Source organism: Chinchilla lanigera, unplaced genomic scaffold (assembly GCF_000276665.1).
Source record: "Chinchilla lanigera isolate Chin_1 unplaced genomic scaffold, ChiLan1.0 scaffold00067, whole genome shotgun sequence".
In the NCBI taxonomy this organism is placed as follows: Eukaryota; Metazoa; Chordata; class Mammalia; order Rodentia; family Chinchillidae; genus Chinchilla; species Chinchilla lanigera.
The window spans coordinates 9,425,257-9,431,965 of record NW_004955468.1 but is presented as its reverse complement, the minus strand read 5'-3'; positions in this window follow the sequence as shown (position 1 = coordinate 9,431,965).

Here is a 6,709-nt window from a genome sequence, read left to right as displayed (position 1 = left end):
AGCTCACTCTAGAATCACTGATAGAAGTCTGCACTGAAGGCTGAGGAAACTGTTGGAAGTCTGAAGAAACTGTTGGAAGTCTGAAGAAATTGGAGATCAATGACCAAAGGCAATGGCAAAGACTAGAGTTCTTCCAAAACAGAGAAACACTTCCCTCTCTTTCCCTTTTTACTCTGTCCAAATTTCAATTCTATTTACTGATTGGTACCACCCATATTCAGGGTCGATCTTCTCTCCTAATTTGCTGGCCTGTATGTAAAACATCCACAGACACACCCAGAATTTACTAATCTGCCCGGAGGTTCTTACTCAAGTCAGATTGACAAGTCACAAGTAACAATCACACACGCTGTGGACCACACCTCCACCCTGGGCCCCCTACTGGGCTGACCTGCCCATGTGTAGGGAAGTTGACCTTGACAATGAAATATTAGAATCGGTGAACAAATTTTTCACCTTCCCCCACTCCCAGTTCACTGTTCGGAGGTGCAAAAGCTTGACAGAAGGACATCTTGAGAGAAGAAGCAGTCAACTGTGTCAAAGCTGTGGTCAGACTAGGAAGACACACCCAATAGGACACATACATGCATTCTCCTTCACTCCTAGCTTCTCCCAATCTTTCTTATTCCTGCTTCCTGACAGATGTAGCTGTGACTGCAACAAAGATTCAACCATAAAAAAATATGCTTTCATTAAAGCTTTTAACCATTGGGAGCCATAGTAGTACTTTGTGTGCAAGGCAGCTGGGTTCCTTGAGCACCACACAGCGTGCTCGGCAGGCTTTCAACTGTGAGGGCCTTACCTTGACAGGTAGGACCAGATACACTGGCCCAACTAAGCTGAGCCCTCTGAAAAGAGGCCTCACGTCAGAAGATGAGGTCCCCAGCCTTTTTGGCACCTAGGACTGATTCCATGAAAGGCAATTTTTTCCGTGGTGCCGGCGGGCAAGGTGGTGGTGGTGGTGGTGAGGGTCCCGGATGATTAGAAGGCGCTTGCAACATAGTTCTCGCACATGCGCAGTTCATAATGCTGATTGCGTTCCTATGGGAATCTAATGTTCCTGCTGATCTGACAGCAGGAGGAGCTCTGGTAGCAATGAGAGCAGTAATAACGGGGAGCAGCTCTAAATACAGACAAAGTTTCTTTCTAACCTGCTGCGCACCCTCTCCTCCTGCTGTGCGGGTAGGGGGCAGGTTCCTAATGCGTCCATGGTCTGGGGTTGGGGACCCCTGTTGTAGGGCAAAGGCAGAGGCACTCATCTTCACTGCAGAAATGCAGCTGCTAGGAAAGTGGAACAAAGGGAGAGTGTACCTGAGGAGGCAGGCTGCTTAGATGTCACTGAAAATAAAGAGGGGACAAAGCAAGAGTAGCTCAGGACAAAAAGAAGAAAAAAAAAAAATTCTACTATAGGGTCTCTGGGAGGCCTCCTCACTGAGCAGCTCCTGCCAGTGCAGGTCTGAAAACACAAGCATGGGCTCCTAAGAGGAAACTGAACAGCTCCTCAGGGGAAAAGACATCAAAGCATAAACTCTCAGCCTTGAGTGTTGTGTGGCCTGGAATGCAATGTATTTGGTCCTTGATTTGTGTCTTCACCTACACCGAAAGAAATTAACTTTTGTGATTATGGAAATTGACTAGTCACAAGATCTGGTCAGCAAACTAGGGACCAAAGAGAGCCAATGCGTTAACCTTGAGATCCAAGAAAAGCCATCTGAAGTTTGCATGTGAAGGCACAAAGGCCCTCGTGCCTGCTCCAGCAGTTGGGCAGGCAGCCTCACCTGAGGGAGATCAGCCCTTTGGTCCACTTGGCCTTCGACGCACATAATGGATGGCGATCATTTTCTTCAGTTTAATTGTTTCAAATGCTCATTTCATCAAGATATATCCTCACAGAAACACTCCAAATAATATTTGACCAAATGTTTGGGCACCCCAGACTTTTTTTGATTTTAAAGAGAAACAAAGTAAAAATAATAAAATAGAGTTTCAAAACAGGCTAGTAGGACAGTAACAATAGTACCTTGCATATTACTGTCTACATAGCAGTATTCAGAGTACAAGATATAGGCATGAAATATTGTCCAGACAATAGCACAGACCTTTCTTACCAATGAACTAAGGAAAACTAGCTGTAGTACTATCTTAACTATCTTGTGTGATATATATAATATATATATTTTTTCCTTTATATTTTTCCTTTTCCCTTCCTTCCTTTTCCCCCACCACAGTTTCTTTCTTTTTTTTTTTTTTTTTAAGAGAGGAAGAGCACCAGGGATTTAGCTCAGTGGCACAGCACCTGCCCGGCAAGTGCAAGGCCCTGAGTTCAATTCACAGTACCAAAAAAAAAGAAAGAAAAATAGGAATAAAATAAAACAGAGTTTCAACTGAGACTAATAGGAGAGTAACAATAGTTAATACATTGTGCACTGTTATCTTCAAAGTAGTTACTCAGAATACAAGATATAGGCATGAAATAATGTCCAGACAATATTAGCACAAATCTTTCTTTTCAATGAACTAAGAGAAACTAGCTTTATAAATATCTTAACTATCTTGTGTATATATATATATGTATATATATACATATATTTTTCCCCCTTTTCCTTCTTTTTCCCTTTACCCCATTAGTTTCTCTTTTCTTTTAAACAGTTTCTTCCCAATTCACAATATCTATTATATACATTTTTGGATCTTATTTATTTGTTCAGCTTCTCACACTAATGAGACAATGTGATGTTTACATATATGGGCCTGATTTATTTCACTTATGAGTATGGTCTGAAGTTGCATCCATTTACCTATAAAAGTCTCAGGTTTATCCTTCTTTATGGTTGAATGGTACTCTATTATATCTAAAACATATAAAGAATTGAAAAATATCAGGCCCATCAAATTAAAAAACTGAATCCAAAAATGGACATCTGAAATGAAGATACACCTCTCAGATGAAGAAACATAAATGGCAAATAAATATATGAGAAAGTGTTCAACATCACTGGTGATTCAAGAGATGCAAAGTAAAATAACACTGAGATTCCAACTCACTCCAGAAAAAAATGGTTACCATCAAGAAATTAACTGATAAAATGGGGCAAGGACTGTGGAAAATGAGGAACCCTTCTCCACCACTGGTGGAAATATAGACCAGTACAACCACTGTGGAAATCAGTGTGGAGATTCCTCGAAATACTAAGATTAGAGATTTCATTCCGTCCAGCTATTCCCCTTCTGGGTATCTTCCCAGAAGAACTGAAAACATTGTACCACAGTGATATATGTGCACCCATGTTTATAGCAGGACAACTTGTAATAGCTAGATCTTGGAAACAACCCAAATGCCCATCAACTAAGGAATGGGCACCCTAGATTGTCACAAAATTAACCATCAGCATCATGAAGATGATCTATTGGTTCCACTAAATAGTTCGGTTTATTTCTTATTTGGTTCAGAACCTTTTAAGGAAGATAGCTGTCATTGGGGTAGGAGGCTCCTCAAAGAGAAGAGATCAGCTTCTTTGTGATTAAGAAAGAGCCAACCATTCCGAGGCCATAACTATTTTCTCTGTCTTGTCACTCCACAAAATCCATCATTCTCTTTGACATCTGGCTGACATATACAGCATCTCCTAATTTAATTGCACTTCAATTAACCAACTTTGTGGTCTTTCCCATCCTCCAATACCCTCTGATCAATACTACCCAGGCAACAGTGAGCTAACTCTTAAGTACAGCTGTTACTGATTAAAGGATTAATAGGTGTCAGACATCATGCTAAGCTTTTTGCATAAATCTTCCGAGTTGATGCTTACAAGCCTATGCAATAAGTATCCATCCATCCTTATTTTGCAATTAAGGAATCTGAGACTTCAAGAAATTAGTTTAACCCAAGGCCACACATTAATAAGTTGGAGCTAGGAGGGTCTAGCGCCAATGTCCATGCTCTTGGTTACTTCACCAAATGTTATTGGTATGTGTCATGAATCCCATTTAGGCAAAGGTTTCTGTGAAAGAGTGTAACAGCGTGCAGGACTTGGAGTCAGGGAGCCTGACTCATGCACAGACCACTTCCACTCACTACATAAACTCTCTGAACTTTGGTTACCTTGTCTGTAAAACAGGAAGCATAATTACAACTGTTTGAATGCACTGCATGTGGAACGAGATAAGGGTTGTGTAAACACCCACAGGTGTTCATGGAAGCAGATGGTGAAGTACCTGTGTTCATTGCAAAGCTGTGTCAGTTTCTTTTTTGTGTGTGTGTGTCAGTTTCTAGTGGCCTTTATTCATCCCTCCCCCCACATCATAGTGAAGCAGGTGCTAAATTGCCAAAAAATAGTTCAAAGGAGAATGAGAGGAAATCATCTGGAATATCCTTTTTTTTTTAATGTCAGAGAAATAGGACAATTAGGTTAGAGGTGTGGGGATGCATATATTTAGCATTTCAAAGATTGGCCTTTGTGATTTGGGTATTATTTGAACATTTTCCAGAGAAATAAAAGCAACAGGGTAATTTTTTAGACAGTTTTCTAAATCTTGTTGACAAAAGAACCTGTTATCTGCTTATAAGAAGGTTTAAATAAACACCAGTTCCACTGATGATGACCTAGCATGTCGCGCAGGTTTAAGTTTCCTGGTACCAGGAAGTTTCAGAGATTAGAAACCATGAAAAAAAGAGACAAGAAAAGAGAATGCTCGGGCACATGCCCCCACATTCAGCCTTCTGCCTCCTGCCTATTTCGCTCTCTCATTGATGTATTTGTTCTTGTCCCACACTTCTGTATGCCACACCCACCTATCCCCAGAACCTTAGTGCAAACCCCCACGGGATAGTTCTGGTCCAGAGCTGGCCTTGAGGCTTCTGGTGAGTGAGGGAGAGAGATGGAGAAAGAGAGAGAAACCTGGCTGAGACCGTGTGCCCCTCACTCACCTTCTCTCAGTCTGCCCAGGGTGCCTTCTCTTAGTCAAGGTTAATTATCACCTTGTCTGCCCCCAAAACAGGACAACTGTGGAGGAGGAAAAAGGGAGTGCTGCACCTACAAGCACAGAGTGATGGAGATGTGAAGAGGTCGTGAGGATCCCACCCAGGAGTGCCAGGGGTCCCAGGCCTGTGATCCAGGCTCAGGGTTGGGAATAATCAAGAAGAGGTTGCTCATCTAACTCTCAAGGTTCATGATTAGGTGTGACTTCAAAGGCCGTCCACCTCTCATATATTTCCTATATTAGAGTCTGTTCATAACGTTCCTGCTGAGACATCAACCAGCATATACTCAAATACCTTCAGGGTTGGGGAACTCAGCACTCTCAAAGACATGACTCACAGCAGGTGAGAGCTCAAGGAACCATTGATACAGCTGGTTCAGCATGTTCTGGAGCAGGAAGTTCTATTTCCTGTGACCCTCCTTTCTACCTCCCTTAATTTTTTCTGTGAGGAAATCAGGTTCCCTCGGCTTCCTAATCAAATTCCCTTCACTAGTTGTTACCTTCAAATAGCTGGGCCAGGGGAACAATCTGAAGTAGGAGAACCACTGCTCCCTTCACTGCCGTCTGTGAGTTTGCTTATGAATATGTATTCAGGGTCTACAACAGAGCTGGGCACTTGGGATAGATCAGTAAACAAAACAGACATTTAAAAATTCCTGTTCTCTAGGAACTAACATTCTAAAGGAGAAAACTGACATTAAATAAACATTGCAAATAAGAAATTTATGCTGTGATACAGTAATATAACCTATAGGTGCTATAGAAAAGAAGGAAAGAATAAAGAGATTAGGAGTGCCCAGGGAAGCATGTAACTATAAATAGGGTAGTCAGAGAAGTCCTCATTAAGAAGATGGGCCAAGCCTCTGGACAGCAAATGCGTTTTAGAGAAAGGAGTGTTCCAGGGGAGGGCATAAGCCATAAGGTAGGATCACGCCTGATGACTATGAGGACAGACAGTAAGCAGCAAGGTGGGGACAGAGAGACCAGTTCCAGGACCACCTTGAGACCCTGGCAAGAGATGAGCATGGTTCAGACCAGGTGAGGTCGTGGTGGTGATCAGAAGCTGTGGGATACTGGGCACAGTTTGAAGATATGGCACCCAGCATTTCCTGACTGACTGAATGTCAAGAATAAGAGAAAGAAAAGAATCAACAAGACTCCAAAATAGTTGGCTTCAACATTTGAAGGATGACAGCTTCATCCAGAGATGGTAGACAGCATGGGTGAATAAATTAGGTGGAGACTATCAGGAACATATTTTGAACAAGTTTTACTTGAGAGATGCATTGGATACGTAAGTGGAGGTGTCAGTTGATGATCTATCTACATTTGTGTATAGGAGAGAGGTCTGGAGACCTACCTGTCAGTCACTGGATTAAATAAGGACCGCATAAAGTCATTAAAGAAATGCACAGCCACAGAGCAAGGCTTCATGACCACTTCAGGAACATGTTTTGGCTGCCAGTTTGGGATGCTCAGATGAGCACTCCCTCCTTTCCCAAATCCACAAAAATGAGGCTTTATCATGTAGTTATCACTGTCCTAACAGTGCTGTATGTGTGATCTCATTTCATCCTGAAATAGCTCCCAAGGGAACTGAACTTTGCCCATGCTGTAGGGGAGAATGCCAAGGGCTGAAATCTCAAAATTGCCCAAGACCACAGATTACAGAGGATGAAGCCAGGTTTCAAATTCAAGAGGCCAACTCTTACCTGTAATGCTATGCTGA